Below are 21,759 nucleotides of genomic sequence, written 5' to 3'. Positions count from 1 at the left end.
CTAAGAGATTAGATTGGAAAATTTTCAGACAGGATTGATGGAAGTCCAAAAAATTGTAAAGATGTAAAAGTATGTTTAATTTCTGTTAAAAACGGTATGTTAAAAAACTATTTTATATATATATGTGTGTGTGCGCGCGCGCTAAGGACTCAGAAGTCAGAGCAGGCGACTAAATCAGACGAGGAGAGACTAACAGTTCCTAGCTTTTTGCCACATTTACTAAAAGCATGTCAACTGTGCAACCCAAAATGCTTTCACTGTTATCTTGCGATGCTTGTGCATAAATCTCCCTCTGTCCATCCAGAATCCAAATCAACCCCCTTCTCCAGTTTTGGTGACGTGGGCTTTTGGCGGGGGAATCTCTCTAGACAAACTAGGCTTGCATGGGAAAATTTTCTGATGCCCTAGAGAGCAATCCAACTCGGCGTGTTTGTTTTACTTCTATTTAGTAAACAAAGCTCAAAACTTTGCAGTGGCCAAGCTTGCCAGATATTGCAGGAGCAGCTGCTGGCACCCACTCATTGCTCCTAACGAACTTATGAAATGGAAAACCTTGCACAGAAAAATTAAAAGGAAAATTTCCTGCTCCAAATCTGGAGCTGGAAAAGGGGCAGTGTTAGAAACACAGGCATATGAGATAATCGCCAAATGGCACCTTAAACCATAGCTGTCAACGTTTCCCTTTTTTTAAGGGAAATTCCCTTATTCCGAATTGGATTCCTCGCAAGAAAAGGGAAAAGTTGACAGCTATGCCTTAAATCTACATTATAGTCACCACCACAGAAAGTCTAGGCGGCCTTTTTCTTCTTGCTTCGATGGGATTTATTAATATTATTTGTTACATTTCTATTCCACTTTATAAAGAAAATCTCAAAGCTGTTCACAACACATTAAACCAGCATATAAAACAATCCAGAATTAAACAAATTCAGGCTTCAAGGAGAATATTTCAAGCCATTTTCTTCAGTGGCATTTGGCTTTCCCCATATTTATCTACCTACTTGATTTATAGAGCTGCCCCATAGCAGATGTCTTCTAGGAAGCCGGTGGGGTGTAGTGGTTAAGAGAGCCGGACTACAAACTGGGAGATCAGGGTTCAAACCCCCACTCCATTGTGAACCTCACTGGTTGACTTTGGAGTCATTTGCAGCCTCTTAACCCAGTTTGCGGGGATGCGGGTGGCGCTGTGGGTTAAACCACAGAGCCTAGGACTTGCCGATCAGAAGGTCGGCGGTTTGAATCCCTGCGACGGGGTGAGCTCCCGTTGCTCGGTCCCTGCTCCTGCCAACCTAGCAGTTTGAAAGCACATCAAAGTGCAAGTAGATAAATAGGTACCGCTCTGGTGGGAAGGTAAACGGCGTTTCCGTGTGCTGCTCTGGTTCGCCAGAAGTGGCTTAGTCATGCTGGCCACATGACCCCGGAAGCTGTACGCTGGCTCCCTCGCCGCAACCCCAGAGTCGGCTTCGACTGGACCTAATGGTCACAGGTCCCTTTACCTTTAACCTACCTTGCACAGTCGTTATAGGGATTAACTTGGGGGGGGGCATGAACCATGTAGTCCTTGGAGAAAAAGGTGGGATTTAAATGCAATAAACAAGCTTATCTGCTGACCTGCTTACGAAAGGTTGTGGTCTGACACCTAAAGATCTCCACGTGGTCGCAAGTGGACCTGTCCCAGTCTCAAAACACACAAAGGATTCTTCGCACTTTTTTTCTTTAAAATATAAAGCAGCACAGAAATGAAATAATCTATTACTAATACAGTGGTACCTCTGGATGCGAACGGGATCCGTTCTGGAGCCCTGTTCGCATCCAGAAGCGAACGCGATTCGCCACTTCTGCACATGACGTAATTTTGAGCGTCTGCGCATGTGGCGAAACCCGGAAGTAATGCACCCCATTACTTCCGGGTTGCCACAGCGCGCAACCCAAAAATACTTATCCCGAAGCTACTTCAACCCAAGGTATGACGGTACTAATTATTCACATGGACTATATTTTGAATTTTTTTAAAATGAACTAATCCCTATGCCCAACAAATAACCCAGAGATGCATTTTTAACAAAAGCACACATTCTACTTATGTAAAAACATGCTGATTCCTAGACCATCCGTGGGCCGGATTTAGAAGGCAATTGGGCCGCACCTGTCCTGGTCAAGGATCGACCAAATCTGGATCTCCAGGGGGCTGGCACCCAAGACCAAAAAGGTGGAAATCTGCCCAAAAACATGCTCCGACCACAACGCCTTGAAAATAGAACTCAGACTAACTCAATCCGGTTCCTTCAGATGGAGAATGAATGACACACTATTAAGAGATCAAGAGATTGTGAAAAAGGCCCAAAAAACACTAAAGGACTATTTTGAGATAAACCTGAACACTACAGTAGAAAAAAGAACGATCTGGGACGCAAGCAAAGCCGTTATGAGGGGGTTTCTGATACAACAGAATACAATCAAGAAGAAGCTCTGGAATGGAAAGAAAGATAAAATATTGGAGAAAATACATCAAGGAGAGAAAAAATTGAGAACCAAACCAAAGTCAAAGGAGCTGCTGAGAGAAATTAAATTCCATCAAGCAGAATATTCAAAATTGATTAACCAGGAGATTGAATGGAAAATAAAACAGATGAAGCAAAGATCCTTTGAATCAGCAAATAAATGTGGAAAGCTGCTAGCCTGGCAGCTGAAAAAAAGACAAAAGTTAAATACGATAACAAATCTAGAGATTGAAGGAAGGATGGTACAGAAACCAGAAGAAATCAGGAAGTGCTTCCACAGATATTTCAAAGAACTTTATGCACAGGGGCCTCAGAAAGAATCTGAGATAGATCAATTTTTAAAGACAAATGGACTATCAAAGATAACTCAAGATAAAAGATCAATCTTGAACTCTACAATAACTACTCAGGAAATTGAAGGTGCCATTCAGAACATGCAACTAGGCAAATCTCCAGGCCCGGATGGGCTTACCTCCAAATACTATAAAACTTTGAAAGACTACTTAATACAACCTTTGCTGGAGGTGTGCAACCAGATCTTGGATGGGAAGAGGGCACCAGAAACGTGGAAAGAAGCCTTCATCACATTGATACCTAAGACAGAATCTGAAAAGACTCAGCTCAAGAACTACCGTCCCATCTCACTCCTGAATGTGGATTACAAAATATTTGCAGACATTTTGGCAAGTAGACTTAAAAAAGTTTTAAATGAAGTAATTCACAAAGACCAAGCAGGCTTTCTCCCTGGTAGACATTTATATGAGAATACCAGAAACATCATTGATATTTTGGAACTCTTACAAACTAACAGAAACACAAGGGCGGTGTTAATCTTTATTGATGCGGAGAAAGCATTTGACAATATATCTTGGATGTTTATGAAGAAAAACTTGGAAGGGATGGGAGTGGGGCGGGGGTTTGAAAATGGGTTACGAGCAATTTACTCAGAGCAAAAGGCTAAATTAATAGTGAACAATGTGGTGACGGAGGAGTTCAAAATTGAAAAAGGGACACGACAAGGGTGCCCTCTATCCCCTCTTTTATTCATTTCAGTCCTGGAGGTGCTATTGAATATGATAAGGAAGGACCGGCTGGTAAAAGGGATAGAGGTCGGAGTGAAACAATTTAAATTGAAAGCTTTTGCAGATGATCTAGTTTTGACACTGCAGGAGCCAGAATCCAGTACAAAAAGAGTTCTTGAACTTATATCTGAGTTTGGTCGGGTGGCGGGATTTAAGTTGAACAAACAAAAAACCAAGGTTTTGACCAAGAATTTGACACTTACAGAAACAGAGGGGTTTCAGAGAGAAACAGAACTAAATGTGGTAAAAAAAGTGAAATACCTAGGGATCTATTTGTCTTCCAAAAATTTGAATTTATTTAAGGATAACTATGAAAAATGTTGGTTGGAAGTTAAAAAGGATTTAGAAATCTGGTCAAGATTGAAACTTTCCTTGTTGGGAAGGATTGCAGCAATAAAAATGAATGTATTGCCGAAAATGTTATTTTTGTTTCAAACCCTACAGATCGTGGACAGAGTGGAATGTTTTGGAAAATGGCAGAAGGATATATCTAGGTTTGTCTGGCAGGGCAAAAAGCCCCGAATAAAGTATAAAATATTAACTGATTCAAAAGAAAGAGGGGGGTTTGCCCTGCCGGATTTGAGGTTGTACTACGAAGCTGCAGCCTTCTGCTGGCTGAAAGACTGGTTTTTGCTAGAAAACACCGATGTCCTAGATCTGGAAGGTTTTGATAATGCTTTTGGCTGGCATGCATACCTATGGTATGACAAGGTTAAAGTTCACAAATTGTTTAAAAGCCATATTGTCAGAAAAGCAATTTTTGCAGTCTGGACGAAATACAAAGACTTATTAGAGAGTAAAACACCGAGGTGGCTATCACCGGTGGAGGCCAAGGCTCGAAAAAGACCCAATATGGAGGCCTACTGGCCGAAATATTGGGAATTAACTGAAAAAATTGGAGACAGTTGGAAGTTGCAGAGCCAGGACAAACTAAAAAACAAGGTGCGAGATTGGTTACATTATGCTCAAATTCAAGAGGTTTTTAAAATGGATAAAAAAGTTGGTTTCCAGGAGGAGAAATCGAAACTAGAGACAGAATTATTAGAACCAAAGACCAGGATTTTATCTAGAATGTATAACTTGCTGCTTATGTGGAACACACAGGACGAGATAGTTAAATCTGCTATGATAAAATGGGCACAGGATGTTGGACATAATATTATGTTTGAAGACTGGGAAAGGTTATGGAACACCGGAATGAAATTCACGGCATGTAGTGCCTTGAAGGAAAACATTATGAAAATGATATACCGGTGGTACATGACCCCAGTCAAGCTAGCTAAGATACATCACCTGTCTGACAACAAATGTTGGAAGTGTAAGGAAGCAGAGGGGACTTTCTTCCATCTCTGGTGGACCTGCCCAAAAGTGAAGGCCTTCTGGGAAATGATTTATAATGAATTGAAAAAGGTATTTAGGTATACCTTTCCCAAGAAACCAGAGGCCTTCCTGCTGGGCATGGTGGACCAGAAAATGTCAAAGAAAGACAGAACTTTGTTTATGTATGCTAGCACAGCAGCAAGAATACTCATTGCAAAGAGCTGGAAGACACAAGATTTGCCCACGCTGGAGGAATGGCAGACACAGTTGATGGACTATATGGAGATAGCTGAACTGACCGGCAGAATCCGAGATCTGGATAAAGAAACAATTGAGGAGGACTGGAAAAAATTTAAAGATTATTTGCAAAAATATTACAAGCTGTATGAATCTTAAGACAGTGCATGATAAGGAAATGTTATGCTTTAGCAATTATGGTTAAGTAAATTGTAAAATAAGTGACAAAAGAGAAAAGGAGACAATTTGAATCGAACATGTTATGTTTATTTTAAAGGTATTGAAATTGAGATATAATATATTGAATTTGGGTACATAACATTTGAAAGTTACAATAAGGTACGAAATAAGGTAACAAAATGCTGACATTGTTAATCTAAAGAACGCAGAACCGGAAGGGGTGGGGAAGTCCAAGTTGTTTTTTGTTTGTTTTTGTTGTTAAAAAAAAAAAGGAAAAATTTGTTTCTTGCAATCATTTTATTTGTTTGTAACTTGTAAAACTATGGAAAGAAACGCAATAAAAAATTTAAAAAAAAAAAATAGAAGGCAATTGGGCCGGATCTGGCCCCCGGACCATAGTTTGCCTACCCACGGTTAAAACTACCGTATTTTTCGCACCATAGGACGCACTTTTTCCCTCCTAAAAAGCAAGGGAAAATGTGTGTGCGTCTTATGGAGCGAATGCAGGGGGGGAGGCAGGCGGGAAAAGCCCCCAAGAGCCGCACACAAGCTCCGTGCGCTCTTGCGGGCTTTTCCACAGGAGGGAGAAGGGACTGACTGGCCGCATCAGTCCCTTCTCCCACCTCCCAGAAAATCCAGGAGAAGCCGCGCAGCCCCTTTAAAGAGCTCACGGCTTCTGCGGGCTTTTGCGAGAGGTGAGGGAATCCCCCCACCTCCCAGGAAAGCCAGAAGAAGCCGTGCAGCCCTTTTAAAGTGCGCGCGGCTTCTGCCGGTTTTGCGGGAGGTGGGGGAATTCCCCCACCTCCCAGAAAAGCCAGGAAAGCCCTGCGCAGCATCTCCCGGCAAGGAGAGGCTGCGCGGGGCTAAAGGGGAAGGCAAAACAGCGAGCGGGATCCATCCCGCTCGCTGCCTTGCCTTCTTCCATAGCCGCGCGCAACCCCTCCGCAAGGAGAGGCTGCGCGGGGCTAAAGGAGAAGGCAAAACAGCGAGCGGGATCCATCCCGCTCGCTGCCTTGCCTTCTTCCATAGCCGCGCACAACCCCTCCGCAAGGAGAGGCTGCATGGGGCTATGGCTTCTTTAGCCCTGTGCAGCGTCTCCCGGCAAGGAGAGGCTGCATGGGGCTAAAGGGGAAGCCAAAACTTGGCTTGCTCCATAGCTGCTCGCAACCCCTCCGGCAGGGAGAGGTTGTGCGCACCCTGTACGCTGCTCTTTGGGGCTGGGGGGGGGAAAGATTTTTTTCTTGATTTCCCCCCCTAAAAACTGGGTGCGCCCTATGGTCCGGTGCGCCCTATGGTGCGAAAAATACGGTACTGAACTCGCTCCAACATGAGGCAGGGACCGCCACCACTCTCACATAGAGAAGGATCTGAAATATTTTCCTTGACACTGGAATTTGTTTTATTCTGGGTTGTTTTATCTGACGCTGCAATGTGTTGTTATAAGACTACTGAGATTTTTTCCCCTTGAAATGTAAAGCGGTATAGAAATGAAATTAATAATAATATTATAATAATACCCATTCATGGTGGAATGTGGGTGGCGCTGTGGGTTAAACCACAGAGCCTAAGACTTGCCCATCAGAAGGTCGGCGGTTCGAATCCCCACAATGGGTTGAGCTCCCGTTGCTTGGTCCCTGCTCCTGCCAACCTAGCAGTTCGAAAGCACGTCAATGTGCAAGTAGATAAATAGGTACTGCTCCGGTGGGAAGGTAAACGGCGTTTCCGTGCGCTGCTCCGGTTTGGCAGAAGCGGCTTAGTCATGCTGGCCACATGACCCAGAAGCTGTATGACAGCTCCCCCGGCCAGTAAAGCGAGATAAGCGCTGCCACCCCAGAGTCGGCCACGACTGGACCTAATGGTCAGGGGTCCCTTTACCTTTTTACCCATTCATGGAGAGAGGGCAGTGGGTGGGCTATAAGCCACAATGGCTATGCCACAGTGAGAGACAGCAATGCTCCCAAATGCCAGCTGCTGGAAACCAAATCCTGCTTGCTGGTTTCTCACTGGTTCATCTGCTTGGCCACTGTGAGAACAGGATGCTGGCCTGGTCCAGCAGAGCTCGTCTTATGCTCTTAAACTAAAGTTTCTCCGACTGGCTGCAAACCTGAGCCAGACAGCTCGATTGGCGCATGGAGGACATGGAAGACGTCCATCTCTTTAGTGTTTAGTATGAACTGAACTGCCAACAAAGGTCCGTATAGTTAAAGCTATGGTTTTCCCAGTCGTGATGTATGGAAGTGAGAGCTGGACCATAAAGAAGGCTGATCGCCGAAGAATGGATGCTTTTGAATTATGGTGCTGGAGGAGACTCTTGAGAGTCCCATGGACTGCAAGAAGATCAAACCTCCCCATTCTGAAGGAAATCAGCCCTGAGTGCTCACTGGAAGGACAGATCCTGAAGCTGAGGCTCCAATACTTTGGCCACCTCATGAGAAGAGAAGACCCCCTGGAAAAGACCCTGATGTTGGGAAAGATGGAGGGCACAAGGAGAAGGGGACGACAGAGGACGCGATGGTTCTCAAAGCTACCAGCATGAGTTTGACCAAACTGCGGGAGGCAGTGGAAGACAGGAGTGCCTGGCGTGCTCAGGTCCATGGGGTCACAAAGAGTCGGACATGACTAAACAACAACAACATGAACTGAAGTGGGCCTTCGCTATCCATGCGCAGCAACATCATGCATCCTGCAGGCAGCCGGGGGTGGAAAAGCAAAGAAGAACTCCAGATACCAGTTGGGTGCATCTCACGCCAACCAGTTGCCACATGGATGCCCGCCAACAACCCACAGTCCAGGCGCTACAGGTTCGTAAAGGAGGCAAGCACTTAAAAGATGAGCTTTCTGCCCTCCAGAAAGTCCGCTGTCCCCAAAATCAGGTCCTTTGCATTGATGGAGAATCACACAGGTGGCGCAAGGCTGGTGCAATCCGGGATGAAGGGAAAGGAGCGCTTGCTCACAAAGACCTAGCATGCAAACTGGCTGTGGGTTGCATGGGTCCCAGTCACCCTCTCTCCCCACAGCAGCGATTCCCTTTCAACCTTCACCTCACCCGATTGCGCACTCTGGAAAGCCAGTGGGGCGAGAGGGAAGGCGGAGGCCTGGGGGGGGGGGAGATTATCTGCAGGATCTCCTGCTTCCACCCCCCGCCCCCCGTTTCTTGAGTGCACCGCACGGCACAGGCGCGCGGCCTCCCTCACCCCGCCGCTCCTCTCCTGCACGTCAGAAACGCACACGAGCTATTTTTATTTTAAATTTTGCAAAATTTCTTCTGTCTCTCTCGCTTGCCGTTTTGCAGCCCCGCCTAACGCTTCCGCGGCGCACCCTCTTCCGCGGCAGCGCCTTCCTTTTTTTTTGCAACCATGCATGCCTTTCCTTTCCGGATTCTTGCAACCCGACCTGGGGAAATGCAACGCGGACAACGGGGCGTGCATTGCAACTGCAGACGGACCCTCCTCTCCCCTTGCACGTGCGCGCGAGGCGCCCTTGCTTTTTGCAGCACACAATGCCGTTGCCGGGCGGACAAGGCGCCAAATAAAAAGCAGCGATGCGCGCGCGGTGCAGCAAACGATGCACAATGCAGCTGCACGGGCTTATTGCAATAGATTGCAAAATAGGTTTGCAATAGATTGCAAAATGCATATGCGCTGCAATGCCGTGAAACGCGGTGCAACGCTGATTTGAAAGGAAGGGGGGAGGATAAAGGCGGGGAGACCCCCCCCCCCACCGCCCCATGCACACAGCCCAGCTTCCACTGACCTGATTTGCCCGCTGCTTTGTAAGCCAGCCGGCCGCCCCAGCAACAGCCACGCAGCCTCGCGGCTCCCGCATGCCAGACCCGGGGAAAGAGAGAGAGAGAGAGAGAGAAAGGGCGGCGTGTTGCGCGTGCGCGCGCCGGCCTCAGCGTTCCACGGCAGCGCGCGCCCGCCCGCGCAGGGGCGGGGGTGCGGCGTGGGAGGGAGAAACAGAGAGCCCGCCGGAGCCAATCAGCGCTCGCGAGCGCCCTCCCTCCCTCCTTTTCCGCGAAGGGACTGGAAAGGGGAGGGAGGCGGAGGAGCCAATCAGAAGTAAGGCGAGGGGAGGGGCGGCAGTGGGAAAGGAGGGAGGGGGAGCCTCTCGCGCCTGCAGGCAGAAATCCAACAGGTCAGGCCAATCCCCGCCACAAACACACAAAACCACACCAAAAATTGCACGCTCATTCACTCCCTCCCTCCTAAAGCATTGAAGTTGCAGTGGGTGGAGGCGGGTTTGACCTGTTGGACTTCTGCCTGGCATATTGCTGTTAAAATGGAAGTGGGAAAGCCCCTGATTGTTATTATTTATATGTAGGTAGCAACAAACGCACACTCCTCAAACACAGAAGAACGTAAGTTTAAAGAAGCTTGGAAAACGTTTATTGAATATATGGGAAATAATTGCGTACAGCTGAAAACTCTGGCAGCATTCAGATAAATTCAACAGTGTAAACAAGTTTTGATGGATGCAATAATATAGTTTTTGTAAAATATGCAGGGATTTATGATATGTAAAATGAACCATGGAAAGAGAAGGAAGGAAGCCATTGATATCTTAAGGATGTAAAATGAATGTTTTAAGTTGCAGAACAGAAAAAAATATTAAATATATATATATATACAAAAAGAAGACGACACAGTGTTGGAGGCGTCTCTTTTAACCTGTTGGGCTTCTGCATGGCATATTGCTGTTGAAAAGGAAGTGGGAAAGCCCTTGATCTTTTTTTAAAATGTAGGTAGAAACAAACACACTTTGCTCAAGTACTGAAGACACAGTTGATGAAGGTGTCTCTTTGAACCTGTTGGACTTCTGCCTGGCATATTGCAGTTTAAAAAGAAGCAGGAGAACTCCTGTTTTGTTTTGTCACAAGTAAGTAGCTGCAATACAGGGGGGTCACCATGTTATCTATCTCCCGTTAACAGAGTTAAATGGGGTGAGCAAATATTCACAGGCAATTTTCCTTAATTCTATTTTTTTCTCCTCTCTCACACACAACTTTTTGCACGGGGCTTAAGACAGAAGACTCTGAGGTTAGGACTCACCTGTCTTCTGTCCCAAACCATGTTGTCCCAAGGACTGGGGTGATGGAGGAGGAGGAGGAGGAGAACGATATGTTTGCAAGTATCCTGGGGTTGATGGTGATGGTGGGTCTGGGGTAGTGTGACGCTTCTAGGATTCTGGTGCTGTTATGCTGGGTCAGCACCAGAACCAAGCCTTGGCAGGTCAAAGAGCAGCTAAAAAAGGAAAGGAAAAGGGGGAAAGCGTTATAATTTCCTAAATTATGTTTGAGCGTGCATTTCCAATGCTAAGTGAATCGTCTCCATTGCAGGAGGGTCTGGAGGGAGAGGCGATTTAAAGGCCACCAAAGCTTTCCACTTCAGGGCAGAGGGTCCTTGTCTTAGCCTGTCGGTCTGCCTATAAATCACGCCAAGTATCTAAAGCCTGGAACAAAGAGCCCTAATAAAGTCATAAGAAACGAGAGCAGGCCACCTCGCCGCTAACTCCATTCTGATTTACAAGACAGACTGATCACGAGAGGTTTGGTTTGCCGCACAGACTTTCATCTTTGGATTTTGCAGCACGGATTCTGACCCGGCTGTGCTGGCTTTCCGAAATGTTTCCAGGCTCAGTTCAAAGATGCCCAGCACCTCTTCCCCTGTGACCTCGCCTGGATGCTTAGTTCGGCGTCGGAGGATCTCCTCCGAAATCCCCCTCTGGCAGGGCGAAAAGAAAGAGGGCCTTTTCGGTGGTGGCTCCCGGACTGTGGAACACTCACCCAAGGTGCTAACATTACTATTTTTTCTGGAGCCAGTTCAAGACTTTCCTCTACTCCCAGTCCCAGGCATGTTGTCCTTCCTCTTTTCTCCTTTTGCTTGATGGTTTCTGTTAATTCGTTGTTTTAATGGTGATCGTGCTGGTGTACTTGGGCAAGATGGGCTTAATTGTTGGAATTAGTGTGTGATTACTTTTGCAAGAAGGCTTGAGGCTTTTGTAACATAAGATGTTGAAGGAAGCAGTAGTAATATTGATATAATATAGGTTCAGAGAGCGACGTTTCGGTACTGGATCCCATTAATTTTGGTGGACTTGCTTCCAAGGAAACACGGACAGGGTTGGTTTCAAGTATGCTGAAGACTCGCTGCCCAATCCTATTCATGCTTTATTTATTTACAGTGGCACCTTGGTTCTTGAACTCAGCCCGTTTGACTCCCAAAACGGTTCGAAAACCAAGGCGCGGCTTCCGATTGGCTGCAGGCGCTTTCTGCACTCAATTGGAAGACGTGTCGGACATTCGGCTTCCGAAAAACGTTCGCAAAACAGAACACTCACTTCTGGGTTTGCAGCGTTCGGGAGCCGATTTGTTCAGGAGCCAAGCCGTTGAGAAACCAAGGTACCACTTTATTTATTTTATGTATTAAATTTATAGCCCACCCAGGATCACAGAGCTGTTTACACTCTGGAAACACAAAAATGCATTTTAACCAGTGCTTTTTTTCTGGGGGGGGGGGGACGCTAGGGAACACATACCAATAAATATTTTGTGAATCTTTGTACTTTTGTCCATTTACTGTATTTATTTCCCCCAATTTGAACTATACAGTGGTGCCTCGCAAGACGAAATTAATCCGTTAGCACAGCTATTAGCGGCTATTAGCGGCTTAGCGGCTATTAACAGCTTAGCAGCTTAGCGGCTTTAAGAAAAAGGAAACAAACTCGCAAGAACTCACAAGACATTTCGTCTTGCGAAGCAAGCCCATAGGACTCAAAAAACGGAAAACCCTTTCGTCTAGCGAGTTTTTCGTCTTGCGAGGCATTCGTCTTGCGGGGCACCACTGTAAAGTGGTGATTTTCTTGAGTCAAAATGAGAGCACCTCTAAACATTTTTAAGGGGGAAAAGCGCTGATTATAACAAACAAAACAATAACCCCACCGAAACAGCAAAGCTCCTCAGTTTAGTGCAACTTTATTCCCCAGGACTTAAGGATACGGTCGTGTCTTGAATGTAGCAGCAGTTACATATATGCAACCAAGGGAAGATGTGAGTGTGGAGTCCTGATTACCCAGCCAGCTGCCGCTGGATGATCTAATTTCATCCTGGCTGGCCTTGCATTGTTGAAGTTCACTCATTTTTGCACCCGAGGCAGACAACAGGCAGCTAAACGGTGAGGTCCAAGTCCAGTTCGTGGTCAAAGGTGCAACATGGAGGCAGTCCGTAGTAGCTGAAGCTGGGTGCAGGGCAGGGAGTCAGGTGAAGTCATGAACAGGCATGCAAGCAGGGAGCCAGGGCGGGTCAGGAGCTCAGGCAGGGAAGCAGGACAGGGTGCAGGCAGGAACTGAGGTAAAGTAAAGGTAAAGGGACCCCTGACTGTTAGGTCCAGTCGTGACCGACTCTGGGGTTGTGGCACTCATCTTGCTTTATTGGCCGAGGGAGCCGGCGTACAGCTTCCGGGTCATGTGGCCAGCATGACTAAGCCGCTTCTGGCGAACCAGAGCAGCGCATGGAAACAACGTTTACCTTCCCGCCGGAGCGGTACCTATTTATCTACTTGCACTTTGACGTGCTTTCGAACTGCTAGGTTGGCAGGAGCTGGGACTGAACAACAGGCGCTCACCCCGTCATGGGGATTCGAACCGCCGACCTTCTGGTTGGCAAGCCCAAGGCTCTGTGGTTTAGCCCACTGTGCCACCCACGTCCCACAGGCAGGAACTAGCAACCAACAATGTTGCTCTTGGGACTGGGGCGGGCTGGCTATTATCTGCCCTGAGGCATAGAGCGGCCCCGATCCTCTGGTGACTCGCCTCTCCTGGCCTGGAGGCGAGCACTCCTCCTGCGGGAACTTAGTTCCCTCCGCCTCTATGCAGCTCAGAAGAGGCTGGAGGGTTACCGGACCCAGAGGCAACCTCAGCTTCCCCTGACGGGGCTGAGAGTGGAGCACTTGCAGGCAATGGGTCCTCCATCCCCTCAGGAGCCAGAACAGACTCAGCTGATGCCTGCACCTGAGGATCCAACACAGGTGAGGCCCCTTCAGGCTCATGCCCCAGCCCCGGCTCAGCTGGTTCTGGAGGTGGGGACTCCTGTGCAGGCTGGGATCCCTCAGGTTCAGCATCCGAGTCCGAATCCCAGGCCATCACAACAGGGACTGGAACGAGATGTTTTTGCTGTACATAGAAAACGTTAGTACATTAGTCCCCGCTGCCTCAGCCTTGTATACCCTGGCAGGCAGCAGCGTGCAGAACGACAAATCTTCGAAATCCTATATAGGCAGTCTTGCAACAGAGCTTCACTGGGGCGATGCAGCGATACGAAGTATAACTAGGGGAGAAAAATCTGAACTAGAAATGGGTTGATTTGCAGTTGCACCTCCTAGATGTTCACCTGTTCGTGGTGCAGAACAGGACCTACTCGGTGCTGGCACCTGCCGTGTGGAATGATCTTCTGGCAGAGATTAGGTGGCTGCTACCAGAGGCCTTTCTCCTGGGCATAGCTGACCAATCAGTGTTAAAGAAGGATGGAACTTTCTTTATGTACGCTACAACAGCAGCAAGAATACTTATTGCAAAATATTGGAAGACACAAGATTTACCCACTCTGGAAGAATGGCAGATGAGGGTGATGGATTACATGGAATTGGCGGAAATGACTGGCAGGATCCGAGACCAGGGAGAAGAGTCAGTGGAAGAAGACTGGAAGAAATTTAAAGACTATCTACAGAGATATTGTAAAATTAATGAATGTTAGAATGATGTTGGATTGAAATTAAGTGGTTTCTAGCTGTAATGGTATAAAAGAATATGAAAAAATGGTTTTTTATAAGTAAAAATTCAAGGTAATAATAATTTAAGATTAAAGATCAGGGTAAAATAAAGAGGGAAAGAAACTGCTGAACTAATAAATAGAACTGGAATACAAAAAAGGGAGGTATGAGGAGGTCCAGGAAACAAGAAAATGAAAAATAAGTGATGAAAAGATTGACTGTTTTTAACTGTTTTTATTTGTATTTTTTCTTTTTTCTTTTTCTATTTTGTAATATTGTAAAAACCCTAATAAAATTTTTTATATATATAAAAAAAGAGATTAGGTGGCTGCTCATGTGGGACGGTTTCCGCAGGAAGTGAAAAATGTGCTTGTTTACTTGGATGTATTCCTGACCGTTTCTGCTGCTATTTATTATGACCATTATTATTTATTTTTATTCACAAAAAAATAAGCGAAGCACCAAACTGAAAGTAAGGGGGAGGGGGAAGACAGTCACAAGGGCAGGAGGAAGAAAATTGCAAGATATAATAATCATCATTAAAAACTTAAAAAAGAAAGAGTAGCAGAAAATATATTCCATAGTGCAATGCAAGGTGCATATCTGCACCAAACATCAAATAATCATGCAGGTTGCCAAATAAACTCATATTCAATGCAAATATGCATGAGATTGTTTGGTGATGTAAATAACAAAGTTTCCCCAAGCAGAATCAAAGTTGGGGGGGTCCATATCACCCCTGGCGATATGTATTTTATGAGTCAGGGTTTCCCCCCCTGGAAATGGCAATGGCGATGACTTTTTAAAACAGTAAAGGTAAAGGGACCCCTGACAGTTAAGTCCAGTCCCGAACGACTCTGGGGCTGCTGCGCTCATCTCGCTTTATTGGCCGAGGGACCCGGCATACAGCTTCCGGGTCATGTGGCCAGCATGACTAAGCCACTTCTGGCGAACCAGAGCAGCGCACGGAAACGCCGTTTACCTTCCCGCCAGAGTGGTACCTATTTATCTACTTGGACTTTGACGTGCTTTCGAACTGCTAGGTTGGCAGGAGCAGGGACCGAGCAACGGGAGCTCACCCCGTCATGGGGATTCGAACCGCCAACCTTCTGATCGGCAAGCCCTAAGCTCTGTGGTTTAACCCACAGCGCCACCCGCGTCCCTTTTAAAACCATAGATCTATTTAATAACAAAACGTGTCCTTCCCAGGGTTTTTTGTTTTAGGAGGAACTCGCCAGAACACACTAGTTCTTCTACCCTTTGAGAGAGCACTAGATGAGCAGCAATCACTAGATATAAAATTGATTGTTGGGAAGTAAGATCCATCATCACCATCAAAAATAGATACCATAGCCTAGTGTCCAATGTAACCTGTTTGCTGATATTGACTTAGTTTCCCCTCCCCTTTCTTTCTGCTGTTCTGATTCAGTTTCGATAATTGGGTGTTACTGATTATATTATGTTATATTTTATATGCAATCATCCATGGAATCAGCAGGTGCCACAGAAATAAAAAGACACATATAATTCCTCCAAGTAAAAAAATAAAATCCTGCCGCGTTGCGCTCCCAGACCTCGTTTTGCTGCCAAACAATCCTTGCCCTTAATGAAGAAAGCAGAGTGAAGGAGCCACTGATATTCAATTATTATCAAATGGCTACTTTATTTTTTTAAAAAATAAAATAAATAAAGCTTAAAAGAATGGGACAATAAAGAAAGAGAGTGTAGTTGCCTTGGCAACTACCGGTAGTTTGTTTAAGAAACCCAAGAATGCAGAACTGAATAAATGGATGCCTGCATATTTATAGTGGAATTCCACGTTGGAAAGATTATGTGGTACAAACAGGCAGTTTAAAAGAATTCATGTCCTCTCTACCTATTAGGAACGCATCTCCAAGATGTTATTTTTTAAAATATTCATTTCAGGAAAGCAAGGAGGGAGGGAGAAGAAGAAGAAGAATTGGGAGAGGAGGAATTGCGCTCATAGCAAATGTCAGCCTGATGAACTAAAGATGAGATGAGCAACAGTTTATAGATACACAACCGATCAGGACAGGAGCAAGCAGCTGTTCGACAACAAACCTTCAGGAATGGACTTCACAGGCAAGGAGAGGGCACAAGAGAACAGCGCCACCATCTCTGAGTTGAGGAAAGAGCTGCCGATTTGTCAGAAACCATTCCTCCTGTACCCGATACCCAGGATGTGAGTCTCATTGCTTGTGTAACCAAAACAGCACCATTCATACACAAACAGGGTGCAGGGAACATAATCTGCAGGTTCAAGGCAGCCCTAAGGTTTGCCAAAGGGACACGGGTGGCGCTGTGGTCTAAACCACTGAGCCTTGGGCTTGCTGATCGAATGGTTGGTGGTTCGAATCCCTGCAATGGAGTGAGCTCCCGTTGCTCAGTCCCAGCTCCTGCCAACCTAGCAGTTTGAAAGCATGTCAAAGTGCAAGTAGATAAATAGGTACCGCTCCGGTGGGAAGGTAAACGGCGTTGCAGTGAGCTGCTCTGGTTTCGCCAGAAGCAGCTTAGTCCTGCTGGCCACATGACCCGGAAAAAATGTCTGCGGACAAATGCTGGCTCCCTCGGCCTGTAAAGCAACATGAGCACCGCAATCCCAGAGTTGTTCACGACTGGACTTAGCTGTCAGGGATCCTTTACCTTTATATTTTTAATTGCTTTAGGTAAAATCCTTAGCTGCAGAAATACTCTGTGCTGCAACGTTTTGTTGCAGATCACATGCACACACACTTCACTAATTTGCATAGACTGTTCTGCTATCTCTTCTCTTGCTGCATCCTAAAGGATCTCCAGGAGAGAGATCCCTTGATCCAAAGGCAGCCCAAGGTGGGGGAAAAATGGCAGTGGAAGAGATAAAATTTATAAGCGCTAACTGGTAGGTGAGGTTCTGATGGAAATGTGCCCAAGATTGGAAGTCCTGACGCCGGCAATGGAACAGCATATTCTCCACAGACCCCTGAAGGCAGCAGGCCAGGGTCAGAGGGCACAGGACAGGCCAAGTGGTACACACAGCTCTGCCCTCCAGCCTCTCTCTCTCTGGGCTGCATCAATAGGAGTATAGCATCTAGATCAAGGGAAGTAATAGTGCCACTGTATTCTGCTCTGGTCAGACCTCACCTGGAGTACTGTGTCCAGTTCTGGGCACCACAGTTCAAGAAGGACACTGACAAACTGGAACGTGTCCAGAGGAGGGCAACCAAAATGGTCAAAGGTCTGGAAACGATGCCTTATGAGGAACGGCTAAGGGAGCTGGGCATGTTTAGCCTGGAGAAGAGGAGGTTAAGGGGTGATATGATAACCATGTTCAAATATATAAAAGGATGTCATATAGAGGAGGGAGAAAGGTTGTTTTCTGCTGCTCCAGAGAAGCGGACACAGAGCAATGGATCCAAACTACAAGAAAGGAGATTCCACCTAAACATTAGGAAGAACTTCCTGACAGTAAGAGCTGTTCGACAGTGGAATTTGCTGCCAAGGAGTGTGGTGGAGTTTCCGTCTTTGGAGGTCTTTAAGCAGAGGCTTGACAACCATATGTCAGGAGTGCTCTAATGGTGTTTCCTGCTTGGCAGGGGGTTGGACTTGATGGCCCTTGTGGTCTCTTCCAACTCTATGATTCTATGATTCTATGATCCCCACCCCTGAATTTGCCGCCTGAGGCAGCTGCCTCATTCTGCCTAACGGCAGAGCCGGCCCTGGGCCATAGCTGTCAACCTTCCCTTTTTTTGTGGGAAATTCCCTTATTCCAGCACTGTTTCCCACTGCTATCCTGGATTGTTAGATACCCCATAGACCGTCCCTGGGACAGGTGAGGCTGCTGATCCCTTATTTTCGAGGCTGCTGACCCCTTATTTTCAAATCTGAAAGTTGACAGCTATGCCCTGGACAAATAAGAGATTCAGTTGTGCAGGACACAAGCAACTGGGAATGGGAGGAACTTTTGCTGACGCGGTTCATATGCTTCCAGATATTCGCCTTTGTGAGGGCAAGAAGCTTCCTTAAAATCTGAATGTGAGGTTTACTCAAGCACTGCGCCGGATAAACAGGAATCCTTTGCGGGATAGGTTCAGGAAGACGCAGCGAGGTTTTTCTCGCTAGCTTTAGCCAATGGGCACAGATTGCAACGATTGGGAAAGGAGAAACCACACCAAATGTGACTGGGGGAAAAGATTTGACCTCACTCTGCACCATAATGTCATTCTGTCTTCTAGCCTGGGATTGAATTATCTTTTCTTTGTCTCCTCTTGAAAGTGCGCCTATCTAGTATTTCGCTTAGCACAGTTGCATGATTGCAGGAGAGGTTTCTTTCTTTGGTGGGTATTTCTGTTTCCCTCAAGATAAGGACAAGGCCAGAGTCCCGCCAAAGCTCCCAGGCGCTGGGTGTGCCATACAGCTTCTCACAGAGATCGAATTATCTTAAGCTTTGACCTGTGACAGCCTCAGAGACTTACCCTAATCTTCTTAGCTCCTTATGAAATGTGTGGCTCCTTAAAGGCTTCTCCTTTCAAAGACAAGACCTGCTCCTCCTTTCGCAGTTAATGAGAAACAGGAAAATAGACTGATCCACACGGGAATAATTAATGCCACCCCTACGACATAGGCTCCCCCCCTCTCCCAAGAGAAGGGTTCTGGTGGATGAACTTCTCTGAATCAGCTAATGTCATGTCCTTGTTTAGGTCCCTGGATTCATTCTATTCTGCCTTGGAATACTGTGTCCAGTTCTGGGCACCACAATTTAAGAAGGACGTTGACAAGCTAGAAGGTGTGTAGAGAAGGGCGACCAAGATGATAAAGGGTCTGGAAAACAAGCCTTAGGAGGAGCAGTTGAAGGAGCTGGGTGTGTTTAGCCTGGAAAAGAGGAGACTGAGGTGAGATATGATGGTGTTGTTTAGTCATTTAGTCGTGTCCGACTCTTCGTGACCCCATGGACCAGAGCACTCCAGGCACTCCTGTCTTCCACTGCCTCCCGCAGTTTGGTCAAACTCATGCTGGTAGCTTTGAGAACACTGTCCAACCATCGCGTCCTCTGTCGTCGCCTTCTCCTTGTGCCCTCCATCTTTCCCAACATCAGGGTCTTTTCCAAGGAGTCTTCTCTTCTCATGAGGTGGCCAAAGTACTGGAGCCTCAGCTTCACGATCTGTCCTTCCAGTGAGCACTCAGGGCTGATTTCCTTCAGAATGGAGAGGTTTGATCTTCTTGCAGTCCATGGGACTCTCAAGAGTCTCCCTCCAGCACCATAATTCAAAAGCATCCATTCTTCGGTGATCAGCCTTCTTGATGGTCCAGCTCTCACTTCCATACATCACTATTGGGAAAACCATAGGAAAACCATAACCCTCTTCAAATATCTGAAGGGCTCTCACATGGAGGAGGGAACAAGCTTGTTTTCTCCTGCTCTGGAGGGTAGGACTCGGACCAATGCCTTCAAGTTGCAAGTAGGAGGTTCTGATGAAACATCAGGAAGAACTTTCTGACAAAGCTGTTCAGTAGTGGAACAGACTCCCATGAGAGGTGGTGGACTCTCCTTCCTTGGAGCCTTTTAAGCAGACGTTGGATGGCCATCTGTCAGGGATGCTTTAGCTGAGATTCATGCATTGCAGGGGGCTAGACAAGATGACTCTTGAGGTCCCTTCTAACTCTACAATTCTATGTTTCTACGATCCCACCCCAACCCCCTCTGATCACAGAAGGACCATTGACATATGGCCCATGGAATGTTACCCTTGGGTGAATGTGGCCCTCAGTCTGAGAAAGATGCTCCTGGCTATAACAACAACAACAACAACAACAACAACAACAACAACAACAACAACAACAACAACAACAACTTATTATTTCTACCCAGCCCATCTGGCTGGGAATCCCCTGCCACTCTGGGCGGCTCCCAACAGCATATTAAAAGCACAATCAAATATTAAAAACTTCCCTGAACAGGGCTGCCTTCAGATGTCTTCTAAAAGTCTGGTAGTTGTTTATTTCCTTGACATCTGATGGGAGGGCGTTCCACAGGGCGGGGGCCACTACCGAGAAGGCCCTCTGCCTGGTTCCCTGTAACTTGGCTTCTCGCAGCGAGGGAACCACCAGAAGGCCCTCTGTGCTGGACCTCAGTGTCCGGGCTGAACAATGGGGCTGGAGACGCTCCTTCAGGTATACTTCGCCGAGGCCGTTCAGGGCTTTCAAGGTCAACACCTACACTTTGAAGTAAGCCTCACCTCAGTGTCCGGCTGAACGATGGGCTAAATGGAAGTGGCAGCTGAAGAGGGAAATTTTCTTAGGCAAAGGGTAAATTTATGCAGCAGTAAAGTGATGGAAGGGTTTCACCTGTCAAATGTATGACATCCATACTGTGAGTGAAACTGAGCAGCAGTGCATGCGTTCAATTGCTTCTGCAGCATGATTTGCAGAAGCGAACCCCCAAAGCATCTCTCTTACAGAATAACGCAATTTGGCTTTTCAGTTTACTGTGCAATAAAAGTCGGAGGGCGAAGAGAAGATTATTACGAGGGCCTTAGGAAATCGCACCATCAGTGCAGGATTTTCTGGGAACAGTTAGAACATGCCGTTAAAAAAGTTATGGCATAATAAAAAAAGTGACTTAGACCATCAAGCAGCCAAGAAGGAAAAAACTGCAGATCCTCGGAGCCAGAAAAGCCACGCTGGAAAGCAGATGCGGTCTGCCGTTCTCAGGGCCACCAATTATTATTATCATTTATTAAATTTGTATATCACCTTTTATAGATCTCAAGGCAGTTCAAAGCATAAAAATGCAAGATGAAAACACAAAATACAGAATAAAAGCAAGAACGAAACAAAAAAATAATCTGTGCTCCCTCTACCCATTCCCACAAACATATTATTAGTAGTAATAATATATTACTGTTATTATTAAACAGACACGAACCTGGAAGTGATAGAAAATGTCATTCAACATGTCGTGAAAAGGGGTGGAGAGTGGGGACAGGGTTTGGTATGGTTATATGCACCCCACTGACGTACTTGGGGGCCAGGAACGGAACCCCCATGCGAAATGGTTTTTGACTGTACTACACTGAAATGTTGAAATGTTTCTTTGCTTGTTCCAGAATCTTCCCAGATAATATTGGGAGCCCGAGAACATGTGTTTCAGCAGCATAATCCTATGTATCTCTAATTAGCAGTACATTCTCAGACCCTCCAAGTGCCCCTGTTTGATAGGGGTAGTCCCGGATTTACAGAAGCTGTCCCGGTTTCTGATTTGATCCCGGAATGTCCCGCCTTTCCTTAAGATCTCTGTATTTTCATTGGAGAAATGTGGGAGGGTAATAATAATAATAACAATAATAAAATTTTATTTATATCCTGCCCTCCCCAGCCAAAGCTGGGCTCAGAGTTGCTAACAACAGTAAAAATAGCACGGTTTACATAAAATCACAATCAATTAATTGAAAGGCATTCTAAAATCAGTTCAGAATAAAAATAATGGGAACTTCTGGGCTGGAGTTCTATGAAGATTACCGAAGGAGGGGGTCAGACTGTGCCTTGGCCAAAGACCTGGTGGAACAGCTCTGTCTTGCAGGCCCTGCAGAAATACGTCAAGTCCCGCAGGGCCCTATTCTCTTTTGACAGAGCGTTCCACCAAGTCGGGGCCACAGCTGAAAAGGCCCTGGCCCTAGT

The 21,759-nt window shown here is 46.4% G+C and overlaps 1 protein-coding gene across 1 annotated transcript in view; it reads right to left on the bottom strand.

Annotated features, from left to right (window-relative positions):
- PTP4A3 (protein tyrosine phosphatase 4A3) overlaps positions 1–9,229 on the bottom strand; it is a 96,233-nt gene extending 87,004 nt beyond the window's left edge. The window contains exon 1 of the mRNA XM_028736059.2: positions 9,074–9,229. The gene's annotated coding sequence lies outside the window, so the exon portion shown is untranslated. The remainder of the gene's footprint in view (positions 1–9,073) is intronic.
- Between the last annotated feature and the right edge of the window lie 12,530 nt (positions 9,230–21,759).

Source organism: Podarcis muralis, chromosome 8 (assembly GCF_964188315.1).
Source record: "Podarcis muralis chromosome 8, rPodMur119.hap1.1, whole genome shotgun sequence".
In the NCBI taxonomy this organism is placed as follows: domain Eukaryota; kingdom Metazoa; phylum Chordata; class Lepidosauria; order Squamata; family Lacertidae; genus Podarcis; species Podarcis muralis.
The sequence above is the reverse complement of the archived record's forward strand: the minus strand, read 5'-3'. Positions and strand labels throughout refer to the sequence as shown.